Here is a 16,205-nt window from a genome sequence, read left to right on the forward strand (position 1 = left end):
AGACAGACGAAACTGAGGTTGGCATTAGAGGGGCAAAGTGTGCATCTGAGGTTGGCTCAGCCCACCCATCAATCAATCAATTGGATTTATTGAGCGCTTACTATGTGCAATGCATTGGATTACTGACCCTGGCACTAGCCCCAACTGCTCAACTACGGCCCCTACCTCAAACAGAAGATCACACATGGGGCCTTGGTGGCTGTGGACTTTGTGCCTCCCACCCCGGCCCCGAGACAAAGCTTTGTCTGTGGACCCACAGATTGATCATTATGATATTTTTGTTGCACGCTCACAATGTGCCAAGCAATGTACACCCTTCCCTGCTGGGGTAGATAGAATAATAACTGTGATATTTAAGTGCTTACTATATCATCATCATCATCATCAATCATATTTATTGAGCATTTACTGTGTGCAGAGCACTGTACTAAGCGCTTGGGAAGTACAAATTGGCAACATATACAGACAGTCCCTACCCAACAGTGGGCTCACAGTCTAAAAGGGGGAGACAAAACCAAACATACTAACAAAATATAATAAATGGAATAGATATGTACAAGTAAAATAAATAAATGAGTAATAAATATGTACAAACATATATACATATATACAGGTGCTGTGGGGAAGGGAAGGAGGTAAGATGGGGGGATGGAGAGGGGGATGAAGGGGAGAGGAAGGAAGGGGCTCAGTCTGGGAAGGCCTCCTGGAGGAGGTGAGCTCTCAGTAGGGCCTTGAAGGGAGGAAGAGAGCTAGCTTGGCGGATGGGCAGAGGGAGGGCATTCCAGGCCCGGGGGATGACGTGGGCCGGGGGTCGATGGCGGGACAGGCGAGAACGAGGTACGGTGATAATAATAATAATATTATTATTATTATTACTATATGCCAGGCACTGTTCTAAAACTGGGGTAGATACAAGATAATTGGGTTGGACAGTTCCCGTCCCACATAGGGCTCACAGCCTTAATCCCTATTTTACAGGAGAGGGAACTGAGGCCCAGAGAAATGGAGCGACTTGACCAAACAAGGTCACACAGCAAACAAGGGGCAGAGCTGGGATTGGAACCCAGGTCCTTCTGCACCCAAGGCATGTTCTGTCCACTACACCACGCTAACACTGTCCTTGTGCCACAGACTAAGAGAAAGGGACAACGGGTACTTAGTCTTCATGGGAGTCAGAAGGTGTGGGAGTATGAAATTGCTTCTCCTTTTGAACCATCAAAATACTGGGAGCTTTCTGGCTAGGACAGGCCCGATTTAGGAGCAATACTTCTAAAATAACATATCCCCACTTATTCATCTACCACTTGTACTTTTCCACTACATCTCGAGTTTGAAAGCTAATAGTTCCTAACCCCAAGAGGGCTTTGACAAATTGGAGGTGGGACACATTCACTAGCATTTGCAGGAAATACTGATTTTCACTGATCTGGAGTGGGGAAGACTGATTTTTTTTTCCAGTCCTTCCTCCACCTTCATAATAGGGACCTTGGTCTGAAATGGACACTTTAATCCTAAGAAAAACAAGACTGCATGCCAAGACCCAAAGCCATTTCACTGATGACAAACCTGCCCTAATCCTGGGCTCCACAACCCGGGTGAGGTCTATGCGGCAATCCGGTGTGACAGAGGAACCGGCTTGGATGCCATCAGCTAGTTTATACTGTGTGGGCACTAAAACGGTGGAGAATTTTTATTTTGTCCTGAGGCGAACTCAACCGGTTTAGTGTGTACCCTCAACACAAGTGCGCGTGTGAGGATGCACGCATGCACGCACACACACACTCATTCAAGCTTGTCATGAAATTCCCGAAAGTTTTGATGCCATACTTTTCGACTTTCTTTTTAAGAGGATGACTGAGGCACTCTTTGGGTACCCCCAGAAGCCTTCCGGTAGAATCAATCAATTAGTGGTACTTCAACAGGAACATTCCTGACCCGCAATGGGCTTACAGTCTAGATAAACCTGGTATGGCAGACTTCGCGCCTTGGTGGGGTCCCAAAAAGAAACCCTGAAAGGATGTGCACAGCAAACACCTAGACAGAGAGCTACAAGAGATTAAGGCATGACACGGGAGAGGCCTCCTCCATCCTGTTTAGGACGCCATCCTCGTCAGACACCACAGAGACTAGAGTTCAAGTTCAGGGACCACCCACGACCTCGCCCTCACCCCCATTTCCCCATCCACGGCAATCTGCAGGACCACGTCATTTCGGGGATTAAAAGCAACAAAATGCCCTCGAGCTATGCACCTGTTTTGTTTGTTTTTTTCTCTCCCCCTCTCGGTATAAAAACCTCAGCTGCTGGCCCTGGATTTTGGGGCATCCTCTTGGAGTCAAAAGAAATGGCCCTGGGAGGATCGTCTCAATCGATCAGTTCTATTTATTGAGTGCTTCCTCCACTAGGCTGCAGCCCCTTGTGGGCAGGGAACGAGTCTACCAACTCTACTGCATTGTACTCTCCCAAGCACTTAGTACAGAGCTCCGCCTTTAGCCTGTAAGCTCCTTGTGGGCAAGGATCGTGTTTGCCAACTCTGTCATGCTGTCCTCGCCCAAGAGTTTAATACAGGGCTCTGCATGCAGTAAGCCCTCAATAAATAATAGTATTTGTTTGGCGCTTATTATATGCCAGGCACCATACTAAGCGCTGGGGTGGATACCAACAAATTAGGTTGGACGCAGTCCCTGTCCTACATGGGACACCCAGTCTCAATCCCCATTTTACATATGAAGGGAAGTGCCTTACCCAAGGTCACACAACAGACAAGGGGCAGAACCGCGATTAAAACTCATGACCTTCTGCTTCCCAGGCCCATCCACTACGCTCCACTGATTGATTAATCGCCAGACAGCCAAGTTTCCCATTGCTCCGATTTCACTGGACTGGAGGGCGATTAGGAGGCTCGCTAAATTTTGGTTCGGGCTTTGGCTCCTGGCTGCTGACGGCTGTCAAGAGAAGCAGACAGTTTACGGCACTGTTTCTTGACTGAGCATCTTTATGGGAGCTCAGGAAACATTTGCTCACCCATGTGCACACAGAAACAACAGGCGGGTGTGCAAATGGAATTCCTTAGTTTTGGGGCGGAGCAGCTGAGAGGATTTTCAGTGGAATTATGGATTAGAGAACTATAACTGTTTTCCAGAGGAAAACCAAGAGTTTTAGATTGTTATCTAGACTGGACACTCCCTCTGGACTGTAAATTCACTGCAAGCAGGAAACGTGTCTACCATCTCCTTTGTAGTGTACTCTCCCAAATACTTAGTACAGTGCATTGCAGACAGTAAGCACTCAGTACCATTGATTGCTTGCTTGAGGACTGTAGAAGGGGAAAGTCGGGGGCTTTAAGGACGGATGTCCCAAAGGGCAACTTCATACAGTTCCGGGACATCAGGAGAACTGGGTGCTAATCCTACCTCCACCTCTTGCCTGCTAGGTGCCTTTAGGCAAAGTATTCACTCATATTTATTGAGTGCTTACTATGTGCAAAGCTCTGTATGACACGCTTGGGAGAGTACAATACAACAACAGACACATTCCCTGCCCACAATGAGCTTACAGTCTGGGGGCAGGGGTACTTACCATCCCACTGCCTCAGTTTCCTCAACTGAAAAAGGGGGATTAAATACCTGGTCTTCCTTCAACTTTAACTGTGAGTAACATCAACACGAGTGCTTAGCACATAAGCACCTAAATGCCACAACTATTACTAAAAAATAATGATGGCCTTTGTTAAGCACTTACTCTGTGTCAACACCGTTCTAAGCACTGGGGTAAGATATGTTTCCATCACATTGGACTCAGTTCCTGTCCCACATGGGGATCGGAGTCTAAGGAGGGAATAAAGATGAAGATACTGAGGCCCAGTGAAGTGACTGGCCCAAGGTAACACAGCAGACAAGTGATGAATCCCGAGATTAGAACCCAGGTCCTTCTAACTCCTGGACCTGTGCTCCTTCCACGAGGCCAGGCTGCTTCTCAATCATTATTATCACGTATCCTGCTATCGTTTTGGGACTCTCAGGCTGGATGGAAGGAGGGCCCGACCCAGTAAGCTAACTGCCCTTCTCCTGAAGCACATCTGGGGTAATCCCATCACCTGAGACCATCCCCTTGAATTTTCAGAGAGCTTGGACTTTTCCAAAGGCCCTTCACATCACTGACTCATTTCACTTTGTCCTTCCATCTCGGTCTGAAACGCCCAGGTCCTGTTGAGCTCACCCAACTCAGCCCGAAGAACATGATGAGAAAGTGCCGGGGCCCAAATAAACAATACCCGACGACTGCATTCTTGGGAAACCGACGGTCAGAGGTGCCTAGTGGAAAGAGCAGGGCCTGGGAGTGGGGAGGACCTCGGTTCCAAACCTGGCTCTGCCACTCCTCTGCTGTGTGCATTTGGGGATGTCACCTCACGTCTCTGTGCCTGTTACCTCATGGGGATTAAGACTGTGAACCCCTTGTGGGACGCGATCTGTGTCGAACCTGATTATCTTGTATTTACCCCAGTGCTTAGTATATAGTGCTTGGCATATAGTAGGTGCTTATCAAATACCATTTTAAAAAATAAATAAAAACTCGTTCACAAGTGATGGCTTCCATTCCTGAAGATACCTTAGACCCTTGGATAGCAGGAATCTCCCAAAACTTTGAGAAAATCGCTAGGATAATTATAAATACCCAATAAAATCCCAGTTTAACCAAACAAATCCATGCTGAAATTCAACCCGTTTGGGCTGATCTGACATCTCAAAGGTTTTGTGAGTCACAGATCTTTCCAAGTCCTCCACTGACCTAGGAGAGATTTTTAAGATCGCCCTTAAACAAAGCACAGGCATATCCCTGCCTTTAACTCCTTGAAATGTAAGGCGGCCAAATCGCTCAAGATGAGAAAATAAGAAGGTGAGAATGGTGGGGGCCAGGAGCCATAATGGGCCCTCTCTGGTCAAGGCCCGGCCTCTGACAAAGGGCGTGGGACAGCTTCCGGAGGAGAGGACTGTGGGACAGCACAGAGGCTCCAAAAACTCCCAGGCCGAGCCTGTGGCAGCCCCCACCCACACAAGTGGAAAGGGCTGAAGAATGAGGTCAGGCTGCTGGCCAGGACTCCAGGCTAAGGGCTAACACCCTGTTTCTTTGTTGCAAGAGATTAAGTCCTTCTTTCTGTTTGCTTTAGAGTTCTACTTCTCCATCAGATACACACTCTGAGTCCCTGACACTGAACCTGGGGAGGGAAAATCTGCCTCGGGGTCAAAGGCTTTCCTGCTAGGCTCCAAAGGCTGCTTCACCCCTGACAATCAGAAAGAGGTTGATGGGGTCTTGTGGGGGGGAGGGGAGGGGGAGAGAGAGACAGGGGGGGGGGGGAGAGAGAGGAGAAAGGAGAGAGGAGAGAGAATCAGAGACAGAGAGATAGACCCAAAGAAAGAGAGAGGGAGACAGATCTGGAGAGAGGAGGAGATAGACCTGGAGAGAGGGAAATAGATCCAGAGAGAGAGAGAAAGAGGGGGAGAGAGATCAACACCCAGAGGGAGAGAGAGATAGACCTACAGGGAGAGAATGACGCAGAGAGACCCAGACAGAATCCCAGAGAAAGAGAGAGTCCCAGACAGAAAGAGACCCACAGAGAGACATAACCAGAGGAAGAGAGAGATAGACCTACAGGGAGAGCTAGACCCAGGGGGAGAAGCCCAGAGAGAGATGCAGACACCCAGAGAAAGAGAGTCTCCCAGAGAAAGAGAGTCCCAGAGAGTCCCAAAGACAGATGCAGAGACCCAAAGAGAGTCCCACAGAAAGAGTCCCAGAGAAAGAGACCCAAAAAGAGAGAGAGACCCAGAAGGAGAGAGTCCCGATGACAGATGCAGAGATGCAGAGAGAGTCCCAGAGAAAGAGACACCCAGAGAATCTCTCAGGCTGTGTGGGAGGAGAATACAGGAAGGATACAGCTGGAGAGAAAAAGCAGATTAAACTAATAGGAAAAGGGGGTTTTCTTCACTGGGCAGAAGGAGGAAAACAAAGCCAAAGCAGGGCCCCATTTGGTCCTAGGGGTTTTTCTGAGACAGCAGGATGGGCTCCTCAAGCTTCACACTCTGCAGCTGAAGCCTGTCACCCAGTAGCAAGCGACAAAGATAACAGTAACGATCTGGGATTTCTTCAGCACTCCCTATGTGCCAACCAGTGCGCTAAGCGCTGGGAAAGACACAAGGTAAGGAGATCGGAAACAGTCCCTGTCCCAAAGTCTTCAGAGGGAGGCACAGCCCCTTAACCCCCATTTTACAGTGGAGGGAACTGAAGCCCAGAGAAGTGAAGTGGCTTGCCCAAGATCACACACCAGGCAAGAGGTGGGGCTGGGATTAGAACCCACTCTGCTTCCCGGGGGGATTTTTCTGACCGCCTTGAGGGTGGCAAAAGCCCGGACGCCTTCCTCCAATTCCAATAAAATGCCCCGAGGGGCTTAAATAGAAGCAAGTAGGCCACCTACCCGTTCCAGCCAACCAATGGCGGGGAAGCTAGTGCCACCCGACAGTCTGGACCGGTTGGATTGTTTTGGAAAAAATAACACAGCGCCCGGTGCAACCAGAACGAGTTTCTCAGTCATCGTGCTAAAGCCGCCGCACCTCCCAACCTTCCCGACCGACCCACCCGGGCTTGGCCTCTCAGGGCCTGGGCCAACCCACTTCACCCCCGGCCCCCGGGGGCTTGTTCCCCGAGCTACAGAAATCCTCGCCACGTGGGCCACCCGGCCCACTCCCCACCAGATGCTTCCAGCCACTGGGTCGGGCCGGAGATGCTCCTTTCAGGCCACCTGGAGACATGTACCCAGCAAGTCCAAGGTCACGGAGGTGGGAGGTCTTGGGGGTGGAGGGAAAGGGAGTCTCTCTGCCGGACGGGCAGCTAGGGGGTCAGGGACTATGTCCAGCCTGATCACCACATATCTACCCCAGTGCTAAGCACGGCACAGCCTAATGAATAGAGTCCGGGCCTGGGAGTCGGAAGGATGTGTCTGGTGTGGGACCTCACTTCTCTGGGCCTCAGTTCCTTCAGCTGTCAAAGGTGACCACCACGATTGGTAAATTTATTCAACCTGAACTAGGGGCCAAGGACTGCGCTAAACACAGGGGAAGAAATGATGTGTTCAGATCAGACACAGAACCTGTCCCAAAAAGGGGCGCCCAGTCCATGAACAGGCATTAAATCCCCGTTTTACCGATGAGGAAACTGAGGCCCAGAGAATTGAAATGACTTGCCCAAGGTCACACAGCGGACAAGTGGCAGAACCAGGATTAGAACCCATGTCCTTCTGACTCCCAGGCCTGCACGCTACCCACTAAGCCACGCTGTCAGGAACAACAACGCGAAGAGATTCTCCTGGATGGCTTTTTCAAACCCTAATTATGCTCCCAACACCCCTGTGAGGTAAGTATTATCATTACCCTCCTCCTTTTAAAGTTCGGGCAACTGAGACGCAGAGAGTAGCCCAAGGCTAGGAGCCAAGAGTCAGTTTCAGAGCCAGGCCGGTGTTCCTAATTCCCAGACCTGAACTCATCTGCTGACTTCGGGACTCATATGGTAATAGGTGGAATCCGATGGGGGAAAGAGAACAGGTATTGAATCTCCATTTTACAGACGAGGAAACTGAGGCCCGGAGAAGTAAAGTGACTTGCCCAAGGTGACCAAGTGGCAGGGTGATAATGAAAGAGATCCTACTGACAGTCCAGAGACAGGCTTCGAGGGAAAGGGATTTCATCGTACCCCCACCCCGAGCGCCCAATAGAGTGTTCAGCACTTAGCAAGCACTCAAATACCAGGGATTGATAAAATACACAGTCAGTCATTCTACTGTCTGGGCAGATCCAATGTGCTGGCTGTCCTTTCTTGACCAACAAGATGCAGGTCTACCTGCTCCACTTATTTCAAATAAGACCGTCAAACAACTGGCAGGTTCTGCAGACCTCATTATCCTAAAATTACTAAACCAATACCTCAATTATCAATTGTTATTACTCTGCAACGATTCCCCTAAAAGAGAGGCACTGAGAAACTGATCAAAATAGCCCTTTGGAACACTACAGCTTCCAAAGCCTTAACACTTTGGCACATTTCACGGAGAACTTACTAAATTTTCACCCTTCAACAACGGGCAAGCGGGAATATTCATTGAGGTCACATCGGGATTCCTTAAGAAACTCCCAAGGAATTTCACTTCCCTAGCCTCCGTCATTACTTCAGGCAAATAACGGAGGAATAAAAGACAGAGAAACAGTGGGCAGATGCAAAACACAAAAGAAACGAGCTCTGCTTGCTTCAGGAAGGCTGACATAAAAAGTGGGAAACAGCATGGCCTAATGGATAGAGCCCACGCCTGGGAGTCAGAAGGACCTGTGTTCTAATCCCGCCTCTGCCACTTGCCTGCTGGTGGTCACTGGGCATGTCACTTCACTTCTCTGTGCCTCGGTTCCCTCATGTGGAAAACGGAGATAAAGATTGTGAGCCCTACTGGGACAGGAACTGTGCCCAAACTGATTATCTTGTATCTACCCCAGCACTTAGTACTGTGCCTGGCACATAGTAGGAGCTTATATAAGAGAAGAAGAGAAAAAAACTAGGCCCAAGGACTGCACCCAGAAAAGCACGGTGAAGTTGTCCACCATGTGCAGAAGACTCCGGAGCTCTCTGAAGGAAAACCCGCCTGAAACTTTGCATCAATCAATGGTAATTTTTTTTAAGATATTTGTTAAGCGTTTACTATGCACCACCAGGCCCTATAATAATAATAATAATGATAGCATTTATTAAGTGCTTATTATGTGCAAAGCACTGTTCTAAGCACTGGGGAGGTTACGAGGTGATGAGGTTGTCCCACGGGGGGGCTCACAGTCTTAATCCCCATTTTACAGATGAGGGAACTGAGGCCCAGAGAAGTGAAGTGATTTGCCCAAAGTCACACAGCTGACAAGTGGCAGAGTCGACATTTGAACCCATGACCTCTGACTCCAAAGCCCGTGCTCTTTCCATTGAGCCACGCTGCTTCTCTATACTAAGACTAAGCACTGTACTGAAGCACTAGGGAAGATACAAGTTTGGACCTAGTCCATGTCCCACATGGGGCTCACATTCTTAACCCCCATTTTACACAGGCGGTAAATGGAGGCACAGGGAAGTGAAGTGACTTGCCCAAGGTCACAGAGCAGACAAGTGGCAGAGTCAGAATTAGAAGCCAAGCCCTTCTGACAACCAGGCCTGTGCTCTAGCCAGTTAGTCAGTGCTTACTCAGGGCAGAGCACTGTATTCGGCGCTTGGAAGAGTACAAAATAAGAGAGTTGGTAGGCACGTACCCCACCAGCAATGAGCTTCCAGTCTACAGTAGGGAGGACCAGCCGTGCTGGGCTCATCCCAAAGGCGCCTAGTACAGAGGCCTGGTCATCCAAAATGGAGCTAGAAAGGAAACATGCAAGTGGCCCAGTTCCAAAGGGAACGAATGCCACCGGGAGTTATTTTCCTGCTCCTGGGCGGAACCGACCACGCGGCTTTCGGACCGGCCGGGTCGAACTCCCGGAAGTAATCCCCATGGTACTCAGGCTGATCGAACAGCTTGTTACGCAGGGGGCCGTGGCGACGAGGAGAAAGAACACAAAATTCAACTGTTTAAACAAAAGGTACAGGACGGAGCGAACATAAAAGGGTGAAATTTGCATTTGTTGGCACAGAGTGTTTCTTGTCCAGTAGGTCCTAACTTAAATGGATTCTTCCCAGGAGGAGGAGGAGGAGGAAGAAGGGAGAGACATGGGGTCCCGAGTCCTTAATTCTACCTCGGTGCCAAAACAAGAATAGGCCCCCATTCATCCCGAAAAGGTCTGTTTCTGTGCCTCTGGCTCCAGCAATTCCTTGGCCGAGGCTGCCTTCTCTCCAGCTTCCCCGAGGCGTGATTCATGCACAGCTATTGCTAAACCTCCTTCAGGGGAGTTCAGAGAAATGCCCCATTAATGCCAACCTTTATTTTTCCCATCAATGAGGATTTGGCTGCTTTGAATGGCCACTGCGGGGTTGGCTTTAAAGTCATTTGCACATTAGGTCTCTTATTAGACCTTCCTAACGTTTGACTCCGATGAGTTTGAGGGCCCCGAGCTACTCGAATATGACGCCATCCCAGTCACGCAAGAACAGGGAGGGTCATTGTTACTCTGAGGAGGCCGCTGCCCAACGGCCAGGGAAACGGGGGCAGTTGGGATCTTTCAGCAACACAGAATTCTGTAGTAGGGATCGGAGGATGGAAGAGCACCTAGCTCTCCCGTACCATCCCCTACTTAGAACTATGTCGGCAGCTCCTGAGGCTTCAGAGTGCAGCAGGCAGGCAAGACTGGAATCGTTCCTATGAGAAGCAGTGTGGCTTAATGGATAGAGCTCGGGCCTGTGAGTCAGAAGGACCTGGGTTCTCATTTGGGCTCTGCCACACATCTGCTGTGTGACCTTGGGCAAGTCACATTACTCGGCCTCAGTACCTCATCTGTTAAAATGGGAATTAAGAGTGTGAGCCCCTTGTGGGACACTGAATGAAGGAATTACTGCAGACCAGAGGAGGGACCAGTGTCATTTACTGAGTGCTTTCTTCGTGCTGACCACTGCACTAAACACTTGAGAAGGAACGACAGACTCAGTAGAACGGATCCCTGCCCCCAAGGAGCTTCCCGTCTAGCAGGGAAGACGTACATTACGCCAAATTACAGATAGGGCCCCTGACATACCTCCAATCCCACCCCAGGGACAGAAAGATTCCTGCCCCGAAACACCCTGGAAGCAGATGTCAAACAGACGCGGTTTGAAAAAGCCACGGGGAACACAGTAACCTGCCCTGCAAAACTCGATCCGAACCCCGGCAACAGCGAAGAGATGAGCTACCTGCTAACGCACACCTGCTGGGTAGGATGCACTACCATAAACAGGTGGAAAAACCCAGCCCTTCGATGGCATTGAGATGTGTAATACACAAGGCATGTTTCGACAAGACTCGTGACATATTGCTACCTGCTCCTGATGAACTGCTGAGTTGGTTGAAATTAAAACAGTATCATGTTGTGTTGCTTAATGTGCCTTTATTTAAATGGAGGGAGAAACTGGGCAGGAATAATTAAAACCACCCACTTCTACCTCCACTATAAGACTGTGCATCAGGATGTGTGGGGGGGAGTTATAAAGGACTCTCCATAACCTTCTCCCTTCCTCTTCCCTGAGATTTTTTTTTTACCTGAAAAGCAGCATTTATCGTGGCTAAACAGTTAGTGGACATAATACTAAGTGTAAGCTCCTTGTGGGCAGGGAATGCATCTACCAACTCTGTTACGAGCCCTTAGCTGTACATATTAAGTTCTCAACAAATACCAATGATGGATAGCCCTAGACTGTCAGGCCGTTGTGGATGGGGAAGGTGTCTGTTTATTATTCTACCGTACTCTCCCAAGCGCTTTGTACAGTGCTCTGCACACAGTACGTGCTCAATAAATGTGATTGAATGAATATATTGCTAAGGCTCTCCAGAGAGGCTGCAGCAAATCAAAGGCCGGCTGAGGAACATTTAGGGTGAATCCGGTAACTTTAAAGAGTGCCACAAACCCTGATTAATCTTCACCACTTGAGGGTTTTGTATTTTCGTTTTTTCAGGTGGGACAAACAGAACAGAACACTTCTCCTCCACCTCAGGCCATGGAGGGGGGAAATAGTGTCAACGACGACGTGGTGGAAAGCGAATTTGAGGATTTGTGGCTTCGCACGGAAGACAAGTCCGCCTGCTCTTTTAGAAGCGGAGCTCAGGTGCCTTTCTCAGGGAGCGCTGCCCAAGACAGAACCGTGACCCAAACCATCTTCAAGAGGCCCTTTAGATGGCAGAGCACGTGACTGGAAGCTTCTTGTGGGCATGGATCATGTCCCCCAGCTCTGTTGGCGTGTATGCTCCCAAATGCTTAGTCCAGTGCTCTGCACACAGCAAGTGCTTGGCGTCTGGCCTGGTGGATGGAGCATGGCCCTGGGAGTCGGAAGGACCTGGGTTCTAATCCCGGCCCCGCCACTTGTCTGCCGTGTGACCCTGGGCAACTCACTTCAATTCTCTGTGCCTCAGTTACCTTATCTGTAAAATAGGGATTAAGACTGCAAGCCCTATGTGGGACAGGAATTGTATCCAATCTGAATAATGTGTACCTTCCCCAGTGCTTAGTTCAGTGCTCAGCACATAGTAAGAGCTTAAATACCATTAAAAAAAGACCAAAAAAGCAGTGCATGTGAAATGTGAGAAGGAGGGATCAGAGATCCCTTTAAAAAAGGACCCCAAAGTCCCTGTGCTTTTCCATGGGGATAATGCAACCCCATGTCCTCGCCCCCAGTGGGCAGACTGGATTAGAAAAAATAATTGTGGAATTTGTTACACTCTCACTATATGCCAAGCACTGTTTTAAGTTCATCAGGCTGAATACAGTCCCTGTCCCAAAGGGGGCTCACAGTGTTCATCCCCATTTCATAGATGAGGGGACTGAGGCCAAGAGAAGTGAAGTGACCTACCCAAGATCACACAGCGCAAGTGGTGGAGCCGGGTTTAGAACTTGGGTCCTCTGACTCCGGGGCCCATGCTACCTTTTCCAAATGAGCTTTTCTTTTTCCTTTAATTCCACCTGCCTTGTTGCTGTAAATTATGCCAATCCTTTTAATCCTCAAAGCATGAAAGAGCTGAAGGGGTGTTTGAGAGGGCTGCTGACTAGGGGGAGCTTCTCATGAAGAAAAGTTAGCCAAATGTGTGTTTCCCTGCCCTCCCTCCCACCTGGAGGGAGGGGATCCCTGCCTGAATGAATGGGGGAGGGGGTGAAAAGACCCTGCACCGAAGGGAAAAGGGGGGGGGAAAAAATCACCCTGGTTTCGATGCAACTTGTTAAGTGTTCACCTGTTTCACTTAACCCACACTAATGAACAGGTGGATAAAAACCAAGCCAAGGGCATCAAAGGAAAATGACAAAATCCACATGTAAAATACCCCGGCAAGTTTCATCATGCAAGGAGGGTTACTCCAACCAACACTTGGCTTTTCCAGATCTGACAAGGTGCTGACGAAACTCCTGCTCTCTGGCTAGTGAGCCCACGACTTCCTCTCGCCTCGGTCGAGGCAGCGGAGGACAGGACACTCTCGGGTGGAGCTGAAATGCCCTCTTTTGGGAACTCGGGTGATGACTCGGAAAGGCCGAAACCTCCCGGGTGGCTGGGAGTTCTGGGGCCGGGGAGGAAGCCTGGAGGTCCCGTATCCAGCCAAGAGGATGCATGTTGGCACCAGCCCCAGGGACTCAGCTGCCTCTGGGCTTCCCCTGGCTGCCATGGTGTAATGCTGCCCGCAGAGGAGACCTTGCTGATGATGCCCCAAGCGAGGCCAGGTGTGCGCTCACCCTTCCCTAGGGCATTCTTCTCTCTCTCCCCACACCGCCCTCCCCTCTCTCCCTCCCTCTCTTCCCTCTGCCCCTGTCTCTCCTCCTTCCCCTCTCCACTCTCCTTCATCTCTCCCCCTTCCCTGCCCCTCTCCCCCTTGCTCACCCCTCTCCCCTTCTCGGCCCCCTCCCTCTTCCCCTTCCCCGCCCCTCTTTCTCTCCTCTTTCCCCTCTCCCCTCCCACTTCAAGTCCCACAGTTTTCATTCCATGATCCAGGTCAGGAAATGTCTCACTGAACAAGCCGAACCCCCAGTTTTTCCTCCCCCCATTCGAAGCAGAGACGACTCCCTGTTTGTGGGTGCTGAGGGGTAGACTGGCCTGGCCTGGTGGCAGGGGGCTGGGCCAAATGATCAGAAGCCCACTCCTGCACCCGGCCTTGAGCACGAAGTAATTCAGGGGCACTGAGACAAGGCCCCACAAGGGAACATGGAAGGGAAAACCAAAGGCCGGGAAGGGAATGGGGCAGGAAAGCAACAGCCAAGAAGGGGAGCATGAGGCTTCCAGAATCGTTTGTGGAAATGTGTTCCAGTAGAGGGCATTGGAGCAACCCGGCCTAGCTCTTGGCTGAGGGAAGATTTCCAGGTTTGACTCAGGCCTGAAACTTTGGATCAAGGGAGCAGAATTTTCACTTCAGAAGCAGCAGAGTGGCCTAGTGGATAGAGCCAAAAGGACCCAAGATCTAATCCCGGCTCTGCCACTTGTCTGCTGTGGGACTTTGGGCAAGTCGCTTCACTTCTCTGGGCCTAGTTACCTCATCTGTAAAATGGGGATTAAGAGGGTGAGCCCCATGTGGAACAGGGACTATATCCAGCCTGATCAGCTCCTATCTACCAGCACTTAGAACAGTGCTGGGCACATACTAAGTGCTTGACAAATATCAAAATTATTATTATTTTTATAGTATTTGTTAAGCACTTACTATAGGTCAAACACTGTTCTAAGGGCTGGAGTAGATACAAGTTAATCACGTTGGACACAGTCCCTGTCCCACATGGGGCTCCCAAGTCTAAGTAGGAGGGAGAACAGGAGAACTGAGGCATAAAGAGGCATGTTGAGGCATGCCTGAGGCACTGAGGCGTGAGAAGCAGCATGGCTCAGTGGAAAGAGTATGGGCTTTCGAGTCAGAGGTCATGGGTTCAAATCCCAGTTTCCCCAACTGTCAGCTGTGTGACTTTGGGCAAGTCACTTAACTTCTCTGTACCTCAGTTACCTCATCTGTAAAATGGGGATTAAGACTGTGAGCCCCCCGTGGGACAACTTGATCACCTTGTAACCTCCCCAGCACTTAGAACAGTGTTTTGCACAAACTAAGCACTTAATAAATGCCATCATTATTATTATTATAAAGTAGTTATGTGACTTATCCAAGGTCACACAGCAGACAAGTGGCAGTGGCAGGATTAGAACCGAGGTCCTCTGACTCCCAGGCCCAGCTCTTTCCACTAGGCCATGCTGCTTCTCTAGGCCTTTGGCAATAATCAATCATTTATCTACTCTGGCAGGCCCTCATGAATGGAACCTCTGTGCTCAAAAATGGAGTGGGGGGCTGAGGGGAGACTTCGGACATCGGCAGGGATGCACGCCCAAGTGCTTAGCACAGTGCTCTGCACATAATAAGCTCTCAATAAATATCACTGATTGACTCATTCACTGTTTGTGCTAACCACTGGCTGGGAGAAGGAGGTGTTCCCACACGAAGAAATGATTCGGCTGGAGGATTCACGATCCCACAGTTCACTTTCAAAGAGCCCCTTCTTGAGACACCTGGATAAACTGAGGCCCTAAGGAGCTGCCCTCTATGACAAGCCCGATTCCTGCACAGACAAGGCGGGTAGTCTCTGCCTCATTTTCTCTCTCAGGGTTTGTGGTCTAGTGGATAAAGCCCAGATCTGGGAGTCAAAAAGAACTGGGTTCTCATCCTGGCTCTGCCACTTGTCTGTTTTGTGCCCTTGGGCAAGTTCCTTCACATCTCTGTGCCTCGGTTCCCTCACTGGTAAAACGAGGATTAAGACTTGAGCCCCATATGGGACATGGACTGTGTCTAACCTAATTACCTTGAATCTACCTACCCCAGGGCTTAGTACAGTGCCTGGCACATAGTAAGCACTTAACAAATACCACAAAAAAAAACAAACAAAAAAAACCCACTATGGAAGCAATCAGAAGGAAGACGGCATTTCTGTTCACTACCCAAGCCTGCCAGCTCTCTGGAGAATGAACAAAGTAAATGCAAACATTGAATGGAGCCTCTCTCTCAGAAGGTAAAAATTCCAAAAAGCAAATCACCTAAAGCTAGGTGGGCTAATCCAGTGACAAATTCCAATCACCGGGGCCTCTCAGGCTCAGATCAACTGTGATCTCCAATGTCCAAAGATTGTTGTAGGACTCAAGTTTAGGACCAGGATCAAGGATTGGCCTCGTTGACATTCAAGCTGGGAATAAGTGAATAAAAGACGGCGCCCAATGACCTTCCTGATGGCTTCTTATTTGGCTCTTGCCGACGCTAGGCTCGCTTACTGGACAAGGGCCTCACAGAGCAGCTCCAACAGCTCCTCCCAGAGTGACCTTATCAGTTGTCTCCAATTGTGTAAACACCTCCTGCCCCCCGAGACCTAAGACAGCCCCTCTAGACCAGGAGCTCTTTGTGGGCAGGGAACACTCTACCAGCTCTGTTGTCTGTATTCTCCCAAGTGCTTAGTACAATGCTCTGCACACCTAGTGAGCGCTCAATAAATACCACTGATTGATTAGCTGTACTAGGCTT

The 16,205-nt window shown here is 49.7% G+C and overlaps 1 protein-coding gene across 1 annotated transcript in view; it reads right to left on the reverse strand.

Moving 5' to 3' along the window:
* TBCD (tubulin folding cofactor D) overlaps positions 1 to 16,205 on the reverse strand; it is a 211,256-nt gene that overhangs the window by 178,327 nt on the left and 16,724 nt on the right. The window lies entirely within an intron of this gene.

Source organism: Tachyglossus aculeatus, chromosome 15 (genome assembly GCF_015852505.1).
Source record: "Tachyglossus aculeatus isolate mTacAcu1 chromosome 15, mTacAcu1.pri, whole genome shotgun sequence".
Lineage (NCBI taxonomy): Eukaryota > Metazoa > Chordata > Mammalia > Monotremata > Tachyglossidae > Tachyglossus > Tachyglossus aculeatus.